At 42.1% G+C, this 23,906-nt stretch overlaps 1 long non-coding RNA gene across 2 annotated transcripts in view; it reads left to right on the top strand.

Annotated features, from left to right (window-relative positions):
- LOC110255981 overlaps window positions 1-23,906 on the top strand; it is a 71,902-nt gene that overhangs the window by 18,797 nt on the left and 29,199 nt on the right. For both annotated transcript variants that reach the window (XR_002337052.1, XR_002337051.1), the window contains exon 2: window positions 9,788-9,953. This is a non-coding gene — a long non-coding RNA (uncharacterized LOC110255981). The remainder of the gene's footprint in view (window positions 1-9,787; window positions 9,954-23,906) is intronic.

The following is a 23,906-nucleotide window of genomic DNA, read 5'->3' as shown; positions in this document are numbered from 1 at the left end:
GCTCTGGATTCTTACACTGGCTTTGTCACAAACTAATTATATGACTTCGGACAAGTTACTTGGCCTCTCTATGTCTTAGACTTTTCATCTGTAAAACAAAATGTTACAAGGTTTTGTTACCAAGTCCAAGATTGTATTGCTTACTGCACCACAGGCCAATGGCTGGAGAGACAATTGTTGGGACAAGGAACAGAGACTTTATTTGGAAAGAGAGCAGATTGAGGAGATGGTGGACTAGTGTCCCAAAGAACCATCTTACCTGAGTTAGAATACACTAAAAGGGGAGGGGAGTGTGGTCGGTTATTGCAAACTTCTTGGTGTAGGAATCCTTTGTTCTTGCAGCTATCCATGTAAGTCAGGTCAAGATGTTCTGTTAACCTCTAACTAGACAAATGTTATTCTCTGTCCTGCAACTGTTTCTCTCTCTATGAATGGAAAAAATGTGTTGTATCTCTAAAGGGCAGAGCCTTGAGAATGGGCTCTCCTGTTTATTTCAGGCAATAGGCAACATTCTGCTAGTGATTAACTTATAGCAAAAGCAATAGAACTCAAAGCCTAAAGTAAAAGAACAGATTCAATATGGAGTCATATTTGTTCTTCCCTGTAAGAGTTTAATGTTGTAATACCTGTAAAATGTTCATATCAATGTCTCACACATGGTGATAAATGTTAATTATCATCATTATAATTTCATTATCTTCTTGGCAGAGTTTGGGGAAGGGTAGGATGTAAATGTGAGTTCCTAACCCCATCTTTCCACTCAGTCTTCATAGTTCTCATTTTTATTGGTGTTCCACCCAGCTTGCGATTTCCATGAAGGCAGCGTTGATCTTTCTCTTATTCTTCGCTCTATCCATTTTACTTGGTGTCACACATAGCATGTGGTATGTGTCCAGGAAATATTTGTGGAGTGAATCAGTGAAAACAAATTCACTCATAATACTTCTTGTAGGAGGCACTATTGTGTAGTTATTGAGAACATGTGCTTTTGAATCAGACTTCTTGGGCTTGAGTTATTGCTGAGTCATTAACTGGTTGTATAACCTAAGATGCAGTTAAAAAAAAAATTTTTTTTTAAGGGCTGTGCCTGTGGCGTATGGAAGTTCCCAAGGGTAGTTGTGAGGGAAACCACATAAACCTTAGCACAGAGCCTAGCACGTGGTACATACGTGCTCAGTAAGTATTAGCTGTGAAGATGAGGACCATGGCAAAGATGGCCATGGCAATGACAATGATAAGAGCAATGGTGATGACGATGTTGCTAGTGATGCTAGGGACAAAATGACTCCGCTGGCTTGAGATGCCAGTAAGTGCAGAGGTCATATGCTCTGGTTAGTCAGCTGAACCTGGAATTAAATGTCTGTTCCGTCTCACTGATTGCACGGCGGCCGTGGGCAAGCTCCTCAATCTAGTTACACTTCAGCATCTTTGTCTGCAAAAACAGTCACTCTTTCACAGGGCTGTTGGGAAGTTCAAATAGGACATTGTATGCCATATGTCATCAGCTCAAGGATGCACATTGTTCTTATTTTAACACCTGTGAAATCAAGGATGCATCTTCCAGTTATTTCCAGGTGGTGCATACATTTGATATTTGTGAAGCGGGTATTCATCATTGGAGAAAGGACCACAGTTCCATGTTTTTACCTGCAAAACAATGACTGCGTCATGAGACCTAAAGAAGGGATTCCTGAATACATAAGGCTGTTTTATGTATTTCTTTTTTTGGGAAACACATGTGGGAAGAATTACCTGAGGCATATGGAAGTTCCTGGGCCAGGGATTGAATCTGAGCTGTAGCTGCAACCTACACTGCAGCTGCAGCAATACCAGACCCTCCTAACCCATTGCACCAGGCCGGGGATCAAACCCATACCTCCACCGTGACCTGAGCTGCTGCAGTTGGAGTCCTAACCCACTGCACCATAGCGGGATCCCTGGAGGAGTTTTTGATTCCCATGCCAAGCTATGTAATTGAAGGCAGGAGAAATTGTGACATTCCACAGACTAGAGGAAAGAAATTTCAAAGCAACGAGAGGTTGTTGTGATTGATTGCAGCATGATCAAGAAAGTACCAACATCAAAAGTTTCAGAACAGGTGTCAGTGTTAAAAGAAAATCCTAGGGGAGAATCATCAGTTGCCTGAAGCTCGATTTCATGTGGAAAAACATGGATATTGAAGGCTCTGATTTGAAAAACAATTTAGAACATTCAGACTCTGAACGTTTAAAATCTCTTATATTTTCTTTCTCATTAAGACACACAAGGGATATATGATAGCAGTCACTAACTGAAAGTCTAAAGCAGCTCTTTCAATAAATAGCCAGTAAAAATTCAAAGGGATAAGAAAGCATCATGTCATAATTTAATTGGCAGGATTTTATTTACTCTTAGGAGGCATAGAAAATGGCAGTATGTTCTTTAGTCGATGGCATTTGAGATTTGAGGAAAAATGACAATGCGTGTAGAACCCTTGGCACCGTGCCATAGCCTTTATTGACTTGCTTTTGCCCTATTTTACCCTGTAAGATTGATGGAAACTTAGAAAAATATATACCGGGGTAGCCCGCCTTCAAAAGGCTTCCCAATGATCCCTGCCTCCTGGTTTCCCAGTCTTTGCATAGGTTTCATACCTTCTGTACTGAATAGGACTGACCGGGGTGGGTAACAGGATACAGCAGAAATGACAGAGCCTGGCTCCTGAGGCTTGGTCATTCAAACATTGCCACATCCGCCTTACCTGCCTAGACCATTCCCTCTGAGGGCAACCAGCTACGCTGGCACAGAGGACACCTGAGCCGACCTAAGGAGTGAGTACACACTGAGAACTGAGCCCTCTCTGCCAGCAGCCAGAGTGGCTGCAAATATTTATACACATCCGACCATGCTCTTTGTGCCTTCTGTGACATAATCTTAGACATGCAGGACTATCTGAGAGATTTCTATCCAGCTTAGTAAATTACAGACCATCACTGGGAATGAACGCCAAGGGTTCCTTTGTATGTATCTGCCAGATTTTGCTTAATCTTTCCTCAGTGAATGGACTTTTAAGGGATTTCCAACTTTTTTTCTATTGTGAAGTAGGCAGCAATAAACATCCTGGTGTCACTCCTGGAATTGTGACTGTTGATTAAAAGATATGCTCATATACACTTTGAGACATATTGCCAAACCACCTTCTAGAACTATTGCTCACCCTTGTTTCATTTTGACAGGGTAAGATCGAGATCTTTACCTTTTTTTTTGGCTATACCTGCGGCATATGGAAGTTCCCAGGTCAGGATCAAATCCTAGCCCCTGTGACCTACACCACAGGGGCAGCAATGCCAGATCCTTAACCCACTTTGCTGACTGGGGATCAAACCCACGCTGCTGCAGAGATAACACCAGATCCTTAACCTGCTCCACCACAGTGGGAATTTGGACATCTTTTTTTCTTTTCTTTTTTTTGGTCTTATTGTCTTTTAGGGCCTCATCTGCGGCATATGGAGGTTCCCAGGCTAGGGGTGGAATCGAAACTGTAGCTGCCAGCCTACACCACAGCCACAGCAACTTGGGATCCAAGCCGCATCTGCAACCAACCCCACAGCTCACAGCAACACTGGATCCTTAACCCACTGAGCGAGCCCAGGGATCGAACCCTCATCCTCATGGACAGTAGTTGGGCTCGTTAACTGCTGAGCCATGATGGGAACTCAGGGAACCCTGATGTCTTTACTATTTTATTTCTTCTATTACTTCAAGCCTTGATAGACTTTTTTTTTGCCTCAAAGACTTAGCACACCTTTTTGTCATTTTTCTACAATTTGATTTTTTTTTTAAAGATAAAAGTTTAATCCAACTGGAGCCCACGAGACTTTGATTTCCAGTTATATTAGAAATACAGTAACTAAACTTTTCTTCCAAGCAGTTGTCAGGTGGTGGAGTTAGAGTTTTCATTTTTTTAAAAAATAAATATGTGTTATTTACTATTCTTTTTTTTTTTTTTTTTTTTTTTTTTTTTTTTTTTTTTTTGCTATTTCTTGGGCCACTCCCGCGGCATATGGAGGTTCCCAGGCCAGGGGTCGAATCGGAGCTGTAGCCACCGGCCTACGCCAGAGCCACAGCAACGCGGGATCCGAGCCGCGTCTGCAACCTACACCACAGCTCACGGCAACGCCGGATCGTTAACCCACTGAGCAAGGGCAGGGACCGAACCCGCAACCTCATGGTTCCTAGTCGGATTCGTTAACCACCGCGCCACAACGGGAACTCCCTACTATTCTTTTTTAAAATGTATTTTTATTAGAGTAACGTTGATTTACAATGTTGTGCTATTATTATTTCTACAAGTTATTCATGACTCATTTTTTTTTTTGTGAAAAATGCAAAAACGAACCACAAAGAAAGATAAATAAACAGCCCCTGGACCTCTTCCACCACCCGTCTTCCATCAAATCCATTCCTCCTTGCGGAGATAACCTGGGTTTATCACTTTCGTGTGTATCCCGTCATTTGCTTTCTTTTGCATTTACGTACATAACATGTGCATCTAAAAACACGTAGATCTTGTGTTTTCATTTTAGCACAAATGTGATCATGCCTTTGTAGTCTTCAGATGGCTTTTTCTACTCAATAATATGACATGGTTCCCTCCCCATAGCTAGATTTTTAACTCCTGGTCGAATCACGTCTGTGACCGGCACAAAGCAAGAGTGTGAGAACAAAGCAAGAGTGTGGGAAGCCCTGAGAAGGAAACAAACAGGGTGATGCTGTGGAGAATATCGGGGGGGGGGGGGGGGCGAGGGTCTTGGGATGAACCAAGCTAACTGGCCCCACACAGAGTAGCAGGGGCTCTGGCGGACGGTGCCCAGCCCAGCAGCCCCGACCCCTCTTTCACAGCAACACTGTCCTTAACCCACCACAAGGCCAGGGATCAAATCCTTGTCCTCACAGATACTAGTCGGGTTCATTACCGCTGAACCACGATAGGAACTCCCTTAATTCTTTTAAGCTGATACCTACCTTCTCATAATATGGATGCACCGTGGTTTATTTAACCATTTCCAATGGATGGACAGTTAGGTTTCTCCACTATTAAAGAAGATGATGTGTCGGTGACAGTGTGTACATGCTTCTTTGGAGAAACTTTTCTCTAGAAGGATAATAGAGGCAGAATTGCTAGGTCAAAGGAAAAGGCTATTTGAAATATAGTTTCATTTCATTTTCAGTGTATCTCAACCTGTTTTCTTTTTCTTTTTTCTTTCTTTCTTTTTTTTTTTGGTCTTTTTAGGGCTGTGCCCACCGCATATGGAAGTTCCCAGGCTAGGGGTCCAATAGGAGCTGTAGCCGCTGTCCTACGCCACAGCCACAGCAATGCCAGATCCGAGCCATGTCTGTGACCTACAGCACAGCTCACGGCACTGCCGGATCCTTAACCCACTGAGCAAGGCCAGGGATCGAACCAGCATCTTCATGGATACTAGTAGGGCTGGTTAAACATTCAATTAAACATAAATTATTAAATTAAATACTTAAATCGATTAAATTTCTGATGAGAGAAATTAAATTCTGGGGCATAGGGTTTTGCTGAGTAGCGTGGATCTTAGGAGGGCCACACACCGTTGTCATAGTCAAGATATTTTCACCTCCAAGAACCAATGTTTGCCCCCACCGAGAACACATGATTTAGATAAACACCAGCTGAAAAGTTGTTTTGTTGGGTGACCCTTTGGAAAAGACACATCCTTCCTTTGTGAGGCCTGCAGGATGTCACATCTACGTCTTGTCATGCTGGAAGCATTTAGCGCTTGCGGCTAGCCTGGAACCCTCAAAAATATTTCCTGAATTGAACTGAGTGTTGATAATACAGTGTCCAAGCGTGTGATCATGCTCGCCATGAAGCAGAGGGGAGACGCACAGCTCATTTGTTCTCCTTCCTCACATGTTAATTAATGTTGTCAAGAATCACCAGAATATCGCTAGGTAACTCAGAGAGAGAGAGAGAAAAAAAAAAAAAGAACATGGGTAAGAAATAATTGGGCTGGAGGCTGTCACTCCAGGGAGCTCACTCACATATTCCTTTTGTAGTCGCTTTACATGTTTAAGGCAAATGGAATCTGGCCCAGGAGGTTCAGCCTTTGAAATATGCTTTGTGACAAGCAGGATGGCAGGAAAACCAAGCTTTTGCTTTGGTCATGTGGGAAAAGGAAAAAAAAAAAAAACAACACAAAACCTTTGATGAGGGAGTCAGAGAAATTGGTTGGACATGGGAAAACTGCAAAATGAGAGCCATGACTTTTAGACAAAATTACTTCTAGCCCCGTAGAGTGAACCCACCCATCAGACTGATGTGAAAAGAAAAGGGGTTTTAAACAATCACAGGAACAAGACAAACCTCGCCAGGTAGGGAGGTTTGAAATTGGGGTGCAGACCCAGCTGCTGTCTCAGTGCTGTTGGACAGAGCAAGGATGCATAACCCTTCCGTACTGCAGCCAAGCTGTGCTCTCCTCTTCCTGCCTTGGGCTGGCTGTGTCATCTTGGGCAAATCGATTGGTGATTCTGGTCCCCAGGGGCGTTGGAGGAGCTGGAAGCCAAAAGATTTTGCTCAAATCACTTGGGCGGAGAGACTTAATGTCAAAACACTTAGAACCGCAGCTGAGAGCTAATAAAATGCTAATGTAGGAATGAAGAGACTTCCTGGGGTTCTAAGTAACATTTTTATGCATGTGTGAGTGTTTTTATTTCCATAGCTATGGTTTCACTTTAATGTGGATTAGGAAAGAGGAAGACAACTAGCACATCAAACTGCTGGTTTCCTAGGTCTTATTTATTGCTTAGGAGGTGGCTTCTAAAAAAACTTAAATTCATTGTAATTGATTTATATAAAAATATACATAAAGGTTGTCTATGGAAATGGCTTAAAAAAAGAGTGAAGATGTTTCTAGAATAAAATATGACAAAACAGTGATTTATGTCATTCTTTCCTAGAATTGGCTATACTGCCTACCATTTAGCGTGGACCCGTCAGAAAGTAGTTCAAATCATTTACTGTGTCTTCTGCAGCTGAAAAGGAAGAAGACGGAGGGAATTTCCAAGATGTTTTCATATGTTTGCTAGGTATCCAAAACATAATACACTTCTTATTAAAAATATAAAAGCCAGTGTTTATTGAGCAATCACTGTGCCAGGTGCTACTCTAAATGTTTTATGTATTTTGTTTCATCTAATTCTTTTTTTTTTTTTCTTTTTTTTTTTTGGCTTTTTCCCTTTTCTACGGCCACTCCCACTGCATATGGAGATTCCCAGGCTAGGGGTCTAATTGGAGCTGTAGCCACCGGCCTCCGCCACAGCCACAGCAATGCCAGATCCGAGCCATGTCTGTGACCTATACCACAGCTCACGGCAATGCCGGATCCTTAACCCACTGAGCAAGGCCAGGGATCGAACCTGCAACCTTACGCTTCCTAGTTGGATTTGTTAACCACTGAGCCACGATGGGAACTCCTGTTTCATCTAAGTCTTCCAACCACCCTGGAAACGCAATTCCATTTTTATCATCATTGCCCCCATTTTACACATTAGGAAACTGAGGCCCAGAGAGCACTTTGCTTAAGGCTCTCGAGAACTACCAATAAAGAGGGCAAGATTGAACGCAGGGCAAGACTCACTCCAGGGCTTGAATTCCTCTCTGGGCTTATTACAGGGTTTCACACAGCTCTCTCCATGAGGAATCCTTTCTGATGGAGCAGGTGAAGATCTCATTTAAAATATACATACGAAACATATATATATACATGGGGGGTTTAGGTTTAAAACAAAACTGAGAGGAAGGTAGAGAGATTTCGCACATATCCCCTGTTGTCACCCAGGCAAAGCCTCCCCTGTTATCCGCATCTCCCACCAGGGCAATGCATTTGCACAATGGGTGAACCTATGTCAGCACAGCATCATCATCACCCAAAATGCTTAGTTTACCTTTGGATTCATTCTTGATGTAGATACTCTATGGGTTTGGACAAATATATAATGACATATACCCGTCATTATAATAAACAGAGTATTTTCACTGCCCTAAAATTTCTCTGGGCTCCACCTGGGTGGGGAGCCCAAGATCTATTTTTTCTCTTTTTTCTTTCTTTCGTCTTCTTCTTTTTCTTTTTTTAAGTCTTTTTAGGGCCTCACCCACGGCATATAGAAGTTCCCAGGCTAGGGGTCGAATCAGAGCCACGGCTGCCAGCTTATGCCACAGCCACAGTAATGTGGGATCTGAGCCGCATCTACGAGCTACACCACAGCTCACGGCAACACCAGATGCTTAACCCACTGAGTGAGGCCAGGGATCGAGCCCACATCGTCATGGATACTAGGTGGGTTCGTTTCCCCAGCACCAAAACAGAAACTCCCCAAGATCCATGTCTAACAAGCTCCCAGGTGATGCTCTTCCTGGACCACACTTTGAATATAAAGATCCCAGAACCTTTTGTTATTGCAGGAGGCTCATTTCTTGTTCTTTCCTTACTCACACTGTCTCCAAGGCATCAATCAGAGTTGAAAGTGTGCATGAAATTGATACAAGCTCAGGATATTTGGCAATGGGAGGGGGGCCAGGTTCAGCACGTGTGTTTCTATGGATTTCTCCCTTCCTTCTTTTGTTGCTGAAAACAAAGTTGCTCTAGCTCCTCTTGATGAAAAAAGCAAGCAATGGCATCAAATCCACAGAGCACAAAGGTGTAGGCTTCGCTTTTCAGGGAAACTGGGTTCCTAATACATTTGGAGAGCTTCAGCATTAGTCTTGGGCTTTGGGCTGCTAATTGGCTTTTAACTTTATGTAACATTTTGGCCCTTTCCCTCAGAAGAAGTGTTTCGAAATTGTTTGAAATCCCTGCTCTGGGATGCGTATAAAGAGACAAGTTGTCCTTTCATACGTGCTGACTTGGCAGTAAAGCATGGCCTGTCCCTTTTGCTGTCCAGAAATTTCCCAAACTTGCAGCCTATAACTTCTTCCTTTCCATCGTTTCCTGAGATACCCTTTGAGACAGGAGTCTGCCAGGAATGCTCGCCTGCTTTGCATTCAATTGTGTGAATTGTCATAGGTGTGCCTCGTAGCCCAGAAACTCGAATATACAGGAAAAACAACTTACAACGTATGTTTGAGATTCACTCTAACTTCTCTTTCAAACCCTTATTTCACTAGGGTGGAAAACATTTCATTTCAGTTAATCTGGTTTCCTCTCCCACCACTCGAGAATTGTATTGAAATTCAGGAGGACTAGATGCCCCATGGATTTATCTACTCTTTAATGTAAGCTAGTTATAAGAGTGTTAGATGAGACATCTGCCACCCAACTCGGTCCTCTTTCGTTGGTCCAACTGTGTCACTTTAGAGACATCCTTGTTCCTGTTTGAATGGTTCCTACCTGGCTTTACTCTTACTCAAGATGTTTTCCGAGAAATACTTTGTTTCAGCTGAGAACCCTTTCCCGGCCTCTAGTATCCTAGACAATTAAAACATGAGAGCCAGGAAAATATTATTTTTTTCCCTTCGCTTCCTCCTTTACATCTTCCCCTGAACCAAGAAGCATAGCGTAGCTTTGCTGTTAAAAATGGAAGAAGGGCCAAAAAGGAGAGAACAAAAGTTAATAGCATTTGAAATATATTCCCAGCTACAAAATCTAATGCCCCAGATGAATTGCCCTGTAATTTGCATAGATCTAAATGTGTTTTGACTTTTCCCACCACGTAGGCATTTTCATGATACTATAGTTCTCCTAAAAGCTCCTTTTCATGTTTGTCTTTCTTGATCCAGATCCCCTTCTCTGCATGTCTACCAAAGAAGTGTGGGGTCTGGAGAGGTGGAGAAACAGAGCTGGAGAAGAATGGAGAATAATAGAACCCACCTGAGAACGTCGCTGGCCTATGCTTTTGAAAAAGGGGCTTCGACTGATGGCCCAACCATGTGCATTTGTAGCAAGGTAAGATAAACTCATGAATTCAATTCAATTCATTGAGATAATACTGGTGGCAAGTTCATTTTACTATGTACTATAGCTGGGTGGCAGTTAGGGACATCAGCTTTGGCGGGAGAAAGCCTGTGTTCAACTCCTGGCTCTGGGACTTCCCACACTGTAGACTCTCGGCATGGAACTCCATTGCACCCGTTTTAAAAATGGGGATAGAAGTTCCCGTCGTGGCGCAGTGGTTAACGAATCCAACTAGGAACCATGAGGTTGCGAGTTCGGTCCCTGCCCTTGCTCAGTGGGTTAACGATCCGGTGCTGCCGTGAGCTGTGGTGTAGGTTGCAGACGCGGCTCGGATCCCGTGTTGCTGTGGCTCTGGTGTAGGCCAAAGGATACAGCTCCGATTTGACCCCTAGTCTGGGAACCTCCATATGCCTCGGGAGCGGCCCAAGAAATAGCAAAAAAAAAAGACAAATAAATAAATAAATAAAACTTATAAAATAAAATAAAATGGGGATAATAGGCGTACGTACAGTCAGTGCTCTGTATCCGCGGGTTCATGTCCGCAGATTCAACCCATCCGAGGATTTTCAATTGTGAAATTTCCATCTGCTGTTGGATGAATCTGAGAATGCGAAACCCTGCGGATCCAGGGTGCCGACTGTACTCACTGTAGGGGTGTTTTATGAGAGAGACGGAGCATCCCTGTGGGATTCCTGGAACCCATCCCCCATGATGCTAAGGGATGATGGTCTGAAGTAGGACTGTTTAAATGTTTGAATGAGGTACTCTAATGCATGCTAAGACCTCCGTACAATGAATACCTGGCCTTTGGCAAGCACCGAATAAAAGTTACCTTGTAATAATCTCATGCAAATTGGGTTTTGTAAAAATTTCTGTATATTTCCCCCTTTTGGTTATCATCAAGGAGGTCCTTTGTGTGGGCCTTGTTTATGAAGCTGGACAAAAATCGAAGAGGCACAAAGACCTTTATTTAACCATGTGTAAGGTCTGAAAGCAGGCAAAGCCTCTGATGTACACTTACCGTCATTTCTTTTGCCCTGGAAAGTATGGCTCTACCAGACTTTATTTGAAGCATGCGGAGTTAGCCAAGCTAAGACCCTGGTTTTTATGCAAGATTTGAAGCGTGGCCACTTGTAACATAGTCCCAAGCGGTTGTGGTGGGAAGACTAGGTTAGGCTGTACCTGTCGACGTCATTTCCAAAGAGCAAGACACGTGGTTTGGAGGCGGCAAAGGGGAGGGTATTTTCACCCTAAACACACAGTTCCTTTAAGTAATTGAGGCTGGATATTCACAAATTACGAAGCTGGAGGCAGGTTTTCACAAGCCCATGAGCAGGGACTGATAAAATTCACTGTGCTCTGAGTCTTATCACCGGAGAGTTCATAAATATGGAAGAGTCTCCATCTGCTGTCACAAATGTGATTTCTGGGCCTCTGCTCCAATGTTATGGATCCCTTTTATTCAGGGACCTTAGCTTGAGAATGATAACCACCTGCCAATATCTGAGTTCCAACTCTGATTGGTTGCTCTTATGTCACCCAGCTAATCCTCTTGGGATGTCTTGATGGAGCCCCCTTCCCATCTATGGCTCTCCTTCTCTTCTGTAATGGTCCCCTCATCCTTTCCTCCACCTTTGCTTTTTTATCTTCCTGGCCCACTCTTCAACAACACAAACATTGCAGAAATTACCAGTGTCATTTGGTAGGGCACAAGTTATATCCTTGTGGAGTAGCATAATGCTTTACCTCTTTTCAAAGAAGAGTTTGGAATTTTAGTCCTGTCTCCATCCGTCTCACTGGAAGATGAATGCATCTGTTCTATAAGTCACACAAGAGTAGCATAAGAAGATGATCAACCAGGGAATTTTGTTTCTGGGTGAGGACGTGAATATATTTTTACTAATATTGACTATATAGGCAATTAGTAATAATAATAATAATATATTATGGAGGTTAAAGTATAGTTAGAATTAAAATAAAGAACATTAAGAACATATATAGGAAAGGGGTAAATGGGGTTCAAATGTTCTAAGGTCTTTGTATTGCCCGGAAGGGGGTAAAGCCATCAATTAACGTCATGCTTTGATAAGTCAAGGGTGCATGTTTTAATTTCTGAGTAACATTAAAAGAATGGGAAATGCATGTACAACTTCCATGCTAATAGAGGAAAGATAGAATAATTTGAAAAAGTTTAACCAGGAACAAAGTTAAGAAAAGACAAAAAAGGAACAAAGACTAGGTGAGACAGAGAGAAAGTACATGGTAGATGGTAATTATATCTAGTTGATGGTGTATCTACTATGCGACAGACTAGATTGTTTCTCAGAAAAATTTATGTTGAACTTCTAACCCCCAATACCTAAGAATGTGACTGTATTTGGAGACAGGGCCTTTACAGAGGTAATTAAGGCTAAATGAGGTTATTAACGTTGCACATAACCCAATATAATGGTGGTATTTTGTTTTGGCAGCCCTAGCAGCCCAACGCAACTCCTCAAATATAACAATATTTACATTCAATATAAATGGAACTACATGCTTCAATGAAAGGACGTAGATTGTTAATTTAAAATCAAAGAAACTCATCAATATGCTGGTGACAAGGGACCTAATTTAACCTTAATTATCTCTTTGTATCCAAAACAAAAGAATATGAAAAGATTAAAGTAAGAATGAAAAAAAATGTACCAAGAAAACTCTAACCTAAAAGAAATTTAGCTTAGCTATATAAAGATTAAAAGATGCTGATTTTATGGCAAGAATATTAGTAGATATGCAGTGGACATTTCATAATGATAGAAAATTTGGTTCACAAAAACAATATAAGATGTATAAATTTGTTTACATCCAGTAATATGGCATCAAAATGTGTAAGGCAAAAATTGACAGAACTACAATTGTATTAAAAGATTTTTTCACACTTGTCTTTTATCACACTTGGCTCAGTAACTGATAAAATGTGTGGATAAAAACCCAATAACAATATACAAAATTTGAAAAATACAATCATCAGCTTTGATCTAAGGACATGTCGAGAATATTATAGCCAGTAACTTAAAAAATACACATTTATTTCAAGCAGACTGTAACAATTGTCTATATGTGGGAACACAGAGCAAGTATCTTCAAATTTCAATAACGCAAATCAGTGATTTTTAAACAAAATTCAGTTTTAAAAACTGACAACAAATGGTGCTGGAATAACTAGACATCCATATACAAAAAGTGTACTTCAACTTGTACTTCACGTCACACACAAAAATTCATTCAAAATACATCTTAGGCAGAGTTCCCATTGTGGTACAGGGGAAATGAATCTCACTATCACTCATGAGGATGTGCGTTCGATCCCTGGCCTCACTCAGTGGGTCAGGGATCTGGCATTGCCCCGAGCTGTGGTGTAGGTTGCAGACGTGGCTGGCAGCTGTAGCTCCAATTGATCCGTAGCCTGCAAACTTCCATATGACATGGGTGTGGCCCTAAAAAGCAACAACAACAACAACAACAACAACAACAACAAAACAAACAAAAAACCAAAATGCATCTTAGACCTAAAGATAAAAGCTAAAACTATAAAAATTTTGGAAGAATTCGTGGGAGAAAATCTTTGTGGCCACAGATAAGATCTTATCTTATTAGATAAGATACAAAAAGACTCTAATCCTAAAAATCAGTTATCTGGACTTCATCAAAATTAAAAACTTTTAATGAAAAAAACACTGTTAAGAAAATGAAAAGATAAGCCATAGACTCAGAGAAAATATTTGCCAAAAAAATATGACAAATGACTTGTGTCTAGGATAAAGAACTCTTGGAGTTCCCGTCGTGGCTCAGTGGTTAGTGACTCCGACTAGGAACCATGAGGTTGCAGGTTTGATCCCTGGTCTTGATCAGTGGCTTAAGAACCCAGCCTTGCCGTGAGCTGTGGTGTAGGTTGCAGACTCGGCTCGGATCCTGCGTTGCTGTGGCTCTGGCATAGGCCAGTGAGTGGCTACAGCTCCGATTCGACCCCTAGCCTGGGAACCTCCATATGCTGCAGGTGCAGCCCAAGAAATGGCAAAAAGCCAAAAAAAAAAAAAAAAAAAAGAATAAAGAACTCTTAAAGATCAATAGTAAAATAGCAATAACCCAATACAAATTAGGCAAAAGATTTGAATGGATACTTCACAAAGGAAGATGTTTTAATGGCCAAAAAAAAAAAAAGCAGTGGCATGATGTGGAGCATCATTCATCATAAGATAAATGCTAATTAAAACCACTAGGATGGCTAAAATTAAAAAGGCTAACAACAGCAAGTGTTGGTGAGGATGCGGAGAAACTAGGACCTAATGTAGTACTGTTGAAAATGAAGAATCATAGAAATACTTTAGGAAAGAGTTGGACAATTTCTTATAGAGTTTATACATTTACCCTGTGATCCAGACATGTCATTCATAGGTAGGTACACAAAAGAAATGAAACCATACTCCAAGCAAAAAGAATTGTATTTCAAATGTTTATTGCAATTTTATTTATAATCACAAAAAACCTGGAAACAAGCCAGATCTTCATCAGGTGATGGAGAAATTGTGAGATGGCCGTTCAGGGGAAAACTGCCTCAGCAATAAAAAGAATCAAGCACTACTTATATATGGAATAACGTGGCTGCAAAAACATTAGGATGAATGAAAGAAGGTAGAGAAAATGGTACATGGTTCTATCTCTATGAACTTCCACAGCAAGCAAAACGAGTCTATAGTGCCAGCCTAGTCTTGTCTAGGGCTGAAGGTAGAGACGGAGGACTTTTTGGGGTGAAAATAGTGTTTTACATCTTAATCCTGGCGGTGGTTACACAGGTGTGCATGTTTTTCAAAACTCACTAACTGTATATACTTTTCCCCAATTATTGAGAAATAATTGACACACATCACTGGGTACGTTTAAAGCATATGGCATGATGGTTTGATTTATAAATATTGTGAAATGATGACCACAACAAGTTTAGCTAACATCTGTCATCTTATAGAGGTACAAAAGGGAAAGAAAAAAGAAAAAAAAACACATTTTCTCCTTGTGATGAAAACTCTTAATATGTACTCTCAACAGCTTTCCTCTACAGCATACAGCATTGGCAGCTATGGTCATCTAGTTGCATATTACAACCTTAGTCCTTATTTACCTTAAAAAAATTAAGGTATAGGGAGCTCCTGTTGTGGCTCAGGGGTAATGAACCCAACTAGTATCCATGAGGACTCAGGTTCGATCCCCGGCCTCGCTCGGTGGGTCGGGGATCTGGCACTGCTGTGAGCTGTGGTGTAGGTTGCAGCTGTGGCTTGGATCTGGTGTTGCTGTAGCTGTGACCTAGGCTGGCAGCTGCAGCTCTGAGTCAACCCCTAGCCTGGGAACTTCTATATGCCACGGGTGTGGCCCTAAAAAAGACACACACCAAAATTAAAGTATAATTGATTTACAGTGTTTCAGGTGTACAGCAAAGTGATTCAGGATTCAGTTTATATACATATACAAATATATTCTTTTTCAGAATCTTTTCCATTGTTGAGTTCCTGTATATTTACATGTGGGTTTTATTGCCTGTAATCATACCTAAATAAAATTGATTTTAAAAGAAGAAAATCAACAACAAAATTATTAAGAAATACATTTCTAAACAAACCAAGAACAGGCTATAGAAATACAGTGATAGGAATCCTTTTTTTTTTTTTTTTTTTTTTTTTAAATCACTGCTTACATGGAACTTACTTTCTCATGGAATTCTAGGGTACATTTTATTTTATTTTATTTTATTTTATTTTTTGTGGAGGGTAATCTGATTTAGGGTACATTTTAATAGGAAATAAGGTTATTTCCAAATTATCACTGTTACAGTTAAGGCTGATTAGAATTGAGAGTGATGTGGGGAGAGGTGCTTATAAGGTTCCCCGTGGTTGAACCATATGTAAACCCTAGTCCAGGCTGGAAAGCCTGCGTCACCTCTGCTTGCTGTAACCTCTGTATGCTTCGCACTGAGATTGTAGCTCTGTCAGAACAGCCACCTGATAGATCCTCAGGAATTCTTTCCATTCCCTCTCCTCCTGCCCCCGCCAAGGCTGTAAGCGTCGTGTGTCTGAACCATAGGTTCCAAGGATGGAACCCGTGTCCTGTTCCCTGTAATGGTTTCCTGGAAGTGGGGAGAGGGAACACTTCAGCTTCTACAAATAAGCATATTGACCTTGGAGAAGAGAAGGCTAACCACAAGGTAGGCTTGCAGAGAACCTATAAATGCCCATCATAATTATGCCATATCATTCACATTTGTCTGTTCTTAAATTCATGGCTGTAAAAAATATGCAGCAACAGGGAAGATGTTTATTTTATTTTATTTCATTTTATTTTTTGTCTTTTTAGGGCTGCACCTACGGCGTATGGAGGTTCCCAGATAAGGGGTCAAATTGGAGCTGCACCTGCCGTCCTACACCAGAGCCATAGCAACACCAGTTCCGAGCCACATCTGCTACTGGATCCTTAACCCAGTGATGGAGGCCGGGGATGGAACCCGTGTCCTCATGGATGCTAGTCAGGTTCATTAACCACAAAACCACCACGGGAATGCCTTTTCAAATTTTTTTTTTTTAATTTTTATTTTTTGGCTGCGCCTGAGGCATGCGAAAGCTGCTTCAGAGACAATGCCGGATCTTTAAGCCCCTGTTCTACAAGAGAACTCCGGAACATACTAATTTTTTTTTTTAAAAGCATGTTGCAAAATTAGATAGAGCTCTTCATAACAGCTTTATTTGAAACAGAAGCATAAGAAAAAGGACGGAAGATAAATGCACTGAATTCTTAACCCTGATAGTGCTGTGATGATAGGATTTTGGGTGGCACATATTTTTGCTCCTCTAATTTTGCAAAAGTAAAGAAAATTCCAGTGCATCGATTCTGTTCAATGGCAGGGCTCACTTCCTTGATTTCAGACAAGCCTGTGCATAGGGCAAATTGGGAGAGAAGGTCAGTGAGTTGACCTTTGGAAGGACTTAAGTTTGCCTCTTGCCTTCTAGTCTTTAAATAATGCAGGAGTAAACAGTAGGCGTCCTTTCCAGCCTCGAATCTGAGAGATGTACACAAAGCTTTCCTTCCCAGATTCCCGTCTCCCTGACCCACTGTGCCCTAGAGATTTCAGGGCTGTGGCTGGGGATGGAATGCTAGTCCTGACCAAGAGATTAGGAGGCATAGGAGGGAAGGAAGGTTGAGATTCTCTCAATAAGTAGCTTGTTGCCCAGAACGAAGAAGGAAGCAGCAAGCCAATATGCCCTGATGATTCAGGCTGCTGTTGGTTCAGACACAGAGTTCCAGAAAGAAAGAATGCATGCTTTGGAGTTAGATAAACCTGGGAGAAGTCTTTGACCTTGTTTTCATTAACCCTTATTTTCCTCATCAAGAAGCGGTGTGTGTGTGTGTGTGTGTGTGTGTGTGTGTGTGTGTGTAATAACATCTCTCAGTGATAGTTAGGCTTCTTTTGTTACAAATATTGGAACCTCACCCGAGACAACCTCAGCAAAACACCAGGGAATTTATCCTAAGGGTGCTTCAGTATTTCATGTCACTTAGGGAAAAAAAAAAGGAACCAGGAGCAAGAAAGCCACCAGAAACCTAGGAACACTAATTTCTCCTTTCTCTTCTATTTTTCCCTTGCTGATTTTTTCATTCTCCCACCCCACCCTCCAGACTGGCTTCTCAGCTACTTACGGGGAGAGGGGGAGTTTGGGAGGATACCTGTATAAACTTGTCTGTGAAAGTCAGTATTTGACATTATTTTCAATGCGGTTTGAGGCCTTTTCCATATTGGTGTCACAGGTCTTCAAAATTGTTTCTCATATTAACGGAAGTGCCCCAGATCACACAGCTTCTGCTGCCTGCTTTGGCTGCTACAAAAAGCCTGCCTCCATGCACAGAGAAAGCCACACTGCATTCTCTACCGCATCCGTGTGAACTGTGCCCTGGGATGCGATTTGTCTGTGTCTTCTGCATGCTGTTTGGTCCAGCCACAAGCTTGTTTGATTGGCTTATAAAATTTCAACAGCTGGTGGAAGAGAGGGGAGTGTGGATGAAAAAGCCTGCTATTTTTTTTTTTTTAACTTGCACAGCAGTGGGGGGAAACTGTTCATGACAAGTATGAATGTTTTGTGAATTTATCTACCCCTCCCCTTTGCTTGTGTGTGTGATTCCAAAGAGGTTGCTCAGAGAGAGAGAGAGAGGGAGGGTGAGAGACAGACAGAGAGATCAAAGCCAAAGCCAGAAATATCTAAGAGGCTGTGATTTCAGTCTTCCCTCTGAGGTTAGTGGAATTGCAACAATCCCTCTTTCAATCACTGTAAAGAGAAAAGTTGCTCCATCCTTTCAGAGTTAGAGGGAAGGGCTTCAGTCAACAGAAAGGCTGGCCTTTTGCAAGTTTCCAGAAGAGAGATTCTGGTTAAACCAGCCTGGGCAAGCCACCCCAGTTCTAGACCAGGGGGTGAGGTCACGGTGCACAGAAATGGATTCCAGGGGTTCCCGACTTTGCCTTAGGAACAAAGTGATGAATCGCAGGATTCTAGACCCACCCTCTTAAAAGTATCCACCATACAGCCTCAGGCAGTGACACGAAGATGAGATGTATGTTAAAACCCCATCGTCGTGGTTGAGACTGAAACAGAACACCAGCCTTTGGTTCTTTTTTTTTATTTTTATTTTTTTTCCCACTGTACAGCACGGGACCAAGTCACACATACACATAGACATACTTTTTCCTCCCATTGTTGTGTTGCGATGTACGTATGGAGACATAGTTCTCAATGCTACACAGCAGGATCTCATTGTAAATCCATTCCAAGAGCAATAGTTTGCATCCCTTAATGCCAAGCTCCGATCCCTCCCACTCCCCCCTCCCCGACCCCCAGGCAGCCACAAGTCTGTTCTCCAAGTCCATGATTTGCATTTGGTTCTTTACCTGGAGCACAACCCTGTTTCCGGAGAGCTCTGGATGAGTTGCCCGTTCAGGTTACTCCTGGCTCTGCTGATACACCCGGGCGGGCATGGGGTAAATCCGTGTGTTTAAGAACTTGAGGAAACCCTGCCCTGTAGGAAGCAATTAGCTGCCACGAGTACCTTTCAATTTTCACTTTACTGTACAAAGCACGCAGTCTTGAGGACACTGCAGGTCTGCGTTGAGCTGGACCTTCCAGGTTATCCTCCCAGGAGTCCTTCTGAAGGACAGACGTTATTATCCTCATGGTGCAAATGTGCTAGTTGGAGATCGGAGACGTGAAATGGCTTGCTGAAGAGGATGCGAGTTATGGGTGCTCTTTGACCTAAGTCATCTAATTCCTAGTTTCATGTCATCTTCAGTAGACAAAGCAGGCTCCTTTCAGGAGTGTCACGCTTTGGTAAATAGCTGAAGTTATTTATTTCATTAGAATGTGGTGTTTGACCAAGGCTTGGGAAGATTCATTCCTTCCATGATGACCTTCTGGCACAGGCGGGGCATGGGCTCTGCCATTGGGTCGCTTACAGAGCAGCAGCAGAAAGGTAATATCCTAGCGTGAATAATTATAGGGTTGTTTAATTATTTTTGTGCTAAGGCCCGTGTAGAAAATGGACAGAGTATTTGGAAATAGTCTGCTTAAAAATAAAGAACTTAAAAATCTTCTTGCCTTTAGACCAAGAATTCTACCTTCCGATATTTCTAAATTTTGTAAATTATTTTTGATGAATTTTTTGATTTTCAATTTTTGTACAATATTTAAAGCTTATACTCCATTTACAGTTATTACAAAATATTCATTATATTCCCCATGTTGTGCAACATAGCCTAACTCACACCCAATGGTTTGTACCTCCCATTCCTATATTGTGCCCCCCCTGCAACCACTAGTTTATTCTGTTTATGAGTCTGCTTCTTTTTTTGCTATGTTCACTGTTTTTTTTTTTTTTTGTATTGTTTAGAATCCACACATAAGTGATATCATACAGTACTTGTCTTTTTCTGTCTGACTTATTTCACTTAGCATAATACCTTCCAAGTCCATCCATGTTGCTGCAAATGGCAACATTTCATTCTTTTTAGTGGCTGAGTAGTATTCCATTGTATACATACATATGTACACCACATCGTCTTTATCCATGTACCTGTTGATGGATATTTAGGTTGCTCCTATATCTTGGTAGTTGCATACCTTTTTTTTTTTTTTTTTTCTGCCATTACGAACAATTCTGAAGTGAACTTTTTGGGTTTTCTGCATGCATCTTTGTAGTACTGGCTCTGGTATTATCTGAGGATAGATTTTTTTTCAAAATTGAATTTCTGATTCCAGGTATGTGAGCATGCCCACATATTCATGCTTTTGTGTCTGGGCTAAAAAGAATTACTTCTAATATACAGCTGTCACCAAGTCAGTATTTCTTTTTTCTTTTTGTCTTTTTAAGGCTGCTCCCGAGACATATGGAAGTTCTCAGACTAGGGGTCAAATTGGATCTGCAGCTGCCAGCCTGTGCCACAGCCCACAGCATTGCAGGATCCAAGCAGCATCTTCAACCTACACTACAGCTCACAGTAGTGCTAGTCATTAACCCATTGAGCGAGGCCAGAGATGGAACCCGAATCCTCATGGATACTAGTCGGGTTCATTACTGCTAGGCCACCACGGGAATGTCCAAGTCAGCATTTCTTATGCAGATGAGCAGTTTCCCCAATATTAAATGAATTTTCTTGCAAGAAAGAGTCCCCTTCTAACTCTGCTTCTTCTTTTGCTACTCATAACTCCAGCCTTTATGGCTGTTTTTTTGTTTTTCCTCCATTGGAATGTTCCTTTACCTTACTCTCTGAAATGTTACCACGTGAATAGACTTGCTTTCCCCAATAACCGGTGGCAAATCCGGTAGCTTTTGCTCTTGCAAGTTCCCCCACACTATTTGGTTTTACACGGAGCTCTGACTTTAGCCATTTTCAACAGACTTTGCCTTTGGCTTTTTCTCTCGACCTTGGTCTGGTTTGCTTCCAGGAGAAACACATTATCCTGGACTCTTAGGAGTGGAAAGGGGTCAGAGGTTATCAGAATCACATATAGGTTTCTAGGTCCCACGCCTAAAGTTTATTGGTTTGAGGTTTAGCCCTGGAATCTGCACCTTTAAAAAAAAAACCAGGGCTTAGTTGTTCCTGTAGGCTAATCTCTCATTTGTAAATTTGATGACCCTCGGGCCACCAGAGCTGTGAGAACAAAACATCTGGTGCAGCAAATGATTCTATGGGGCCACTCTTCCTTCTTCCCTAACAAGAGATGCTACAAATAAACTCTTGAGTCGTATTATTCCAAAGGCCACTTTGACATTTACTTCAGTGAAACCAGCTAGAGGTGTCTTCCTAACAAAGGTAACCAGCAAAGCTAAAAAAAGAAAGAGGAAAATCCAAAAGCGTTAGATGGTAAACACCTCTGTTGAGTCTTTTGCATCCTTTCGGAATAAACGGGGTTATGCGTTACCCCGCCCCTGCCACTCCCCTCTCTTCTAAAGAAAGAGTCCAATGCCAGAGTCTGTCTGCTGCTGTGGAAGCTGACCCCAAAAGAACCATTGCATCTTTTTTCCACTGCTTCTTCTGGAAATCATTAAGAGCTAGTTGACAGAGACTAAAATTTGAGAAAGTGCCAGGAGTTTGTTGATTCTGATCTGATTCCTTAGAGAGGCAAATGCATGAATTATGAACATGATGGATGGAATCATAATACTTCAACCTGCCGTCTCTACATCAAGGCTTAATTGGGTCTTGCTAAAAAAAGACCAGTGGGTGCTCTGTTTGCCAAGAGGAGAGGAGAAGAGACGTCTTAAAACTTTTACTTCTGATAACTCCAGTCCAGACTCAACAAATTAGTTCACTTATAAAAGATTCCATTTCTCAATGCCAGTGTATATGCCTACAAGCACTGTGGTCTCAGTACAGATATACACTCAAAACACATCCCCGAGTGTGTGGCTTTTGTCTTCTTGGTTTAACTACAAAATAGCACATGTACCTAAAACTGCATTCCTGTTTTAGGCAGGAAGAAGGCGGAATGACAAAGTCAAGGCAGTCAAGTCTGTCCTTTCAAAGAGCTCTTCTAGAATCTCTTACAGGTCCCTGGTCAATTCTAGCATAGCTGGGGATAATGAGGTTGCAATAGGGCATAATCCTACCTGGAAAAAAAAAAGTAAGATTTTGTTGGAAGTGAAAAGGGGAGTATGACTCCTGATACTTAAGTCTTAATGTCTGTTTTGGTACACCTCAAAAATATTTCCCTTGGAGTTCCCATCGTGGCGCAGTGGTTAACGAATCCGACTAGGAACCATGAGGTTGCGGGTTCGGTCCCTGCCCTTGCTCAGTGGGTTAACGATCCGGCGTTGCCGTGAGCTGTGGTGTAGGTTGCAGACACGGCTCGGATCCTGAGTTGCTGTGGCTCTGGCGTAGGCCGGTGGCTGCAGCTCCGATTGGACCCCTAGCTTGGGAACCTCCATATGCCGTGGGAGCGGCCCAAGAAATAGCAAAAAGACAAAAAAAAAAAAAAAAAAAAAAATTTCCCTAACCTATCCATGTTCTTCCATCTCCAACCCTACCATCCAGTGGTACCATCATCCACTCTCACCTGGATCCCTTCTAATTGAACTCGCTGCATAGCAACCGATTATCTTTTTAAGTTATGTACATTTGCGCTCCTCTGCGGGTTAAAACTTTTACTGACTTCCTATTGTAGTTAGAATAACATCCACACATCTTTCCGTGACCTAAAAGGCCATGTACTTGGGTATCCTCTGTATAATTTTACTCTTTCTTCCTCCTCACTAATGATCGTCCAGGTCCATGAGCCTCCCTGTGGTACTTTAAGTGCGCTGTGGTCTTTCCAGTATTAGAGCCTACGTCGTTGTTTCTCCTGTGGGCCTCTCTCTTTCTGCAAGTTTTCGTTCAAAGGCCGCTTTTGCGGAATCTCATCCTGGACGCTGTGGTGGTCTTTTTTTTTTTTTTTGCTTTTTGCTTTTTAGGGTCACATAGGCAGCATATGGAGGTTCCCAGGCTGGGGGTGTTGAGTCAGAGCTGCGCTGCCGGCTACACCATAGCTACAGCCGTGCAGGATCTTTAACCCACTGAGCGAGGCCAGGGATGGAACCCGCGTCCCCATGGTTACTGCTCAGGTTTGTCACCGCGGAGCCACGGTGGCATCTCCCAAGGTCTTTTTGATGTGTTCATGTAACAAGGCTACAATCTCTAGTTCTTTAATCAGATACTGATCTGGGCCTTGCTGGGAAAGTATCCGGTGGATGTGATTAAAGCCCATAATCAGTTGATGTATAAAGACAGGGAGTTTTCCTAGATAATGTGGGTGGATCTGATTCAACCGGTTGACAGGCCTCAAAGGCAGGGCTGAGGCCTCCATAAAGAAAAAGGAATCTCACCTGTGGAAAGCTCTTTCCGTTCCTACCCTGCTCCTCCCAACAGAACGCCCTATGGATTTTGGACTTGCCTAGCCAGGCCCCACCATCGCGTAAGCTGGTTCCTTGCAATAAATCTGGTAAAATGTATCTGCTTCTCTGGTTGACCTTGATGCACGCCACCCTCTCCCCCCACCTACCAGTTGCTTTTTTGTACAACTTCATTTATTGCCTCAAAAGCATTGAGTCCTAGCTAAGATGATCTCGCTTATCTATGCATTTACTTGTTTATACATTTGAATCTGTCCCTGTTCCCGTGGGTGCTCCATGAAGGCAAAGTCAGTGTCTGCCGTGTTCATCACTGTATCTCCAGAACTTAAACATTTCAGTAACCTTCCGTCGCTCAGTCAATATTTATTGGAAGAAAGAATGAATGGGAATTTGGTAATAAAATATGGTCCACCATTTCTCTCCCAGATCACACATAGTTCCATTTCCAAGCTATACGTGAAGAAATAATCTAAGACCACAAAGAAAAAT

Source organism: Sus scrofa, chromosome 12, assembly GCF_000003025.6.
Source record: "Sus scrofa isolate TJ Tabasco breed Duroc chromosome 12, Sscrofa11.1, whole genome shotgun sequence".
NCBI classification, from domain to species: domain Eukaryota; kingdom Metazoa; phylum Chordata; class Mammalia; order Artiodactyla; family Suidae; genus Sus; species Sus scrofa.
The sequence above is the reverse complement of the archived record's forward strand: the minus strand, read 5'-3'. Positions and strand labels throughout refer to the sequence as shown.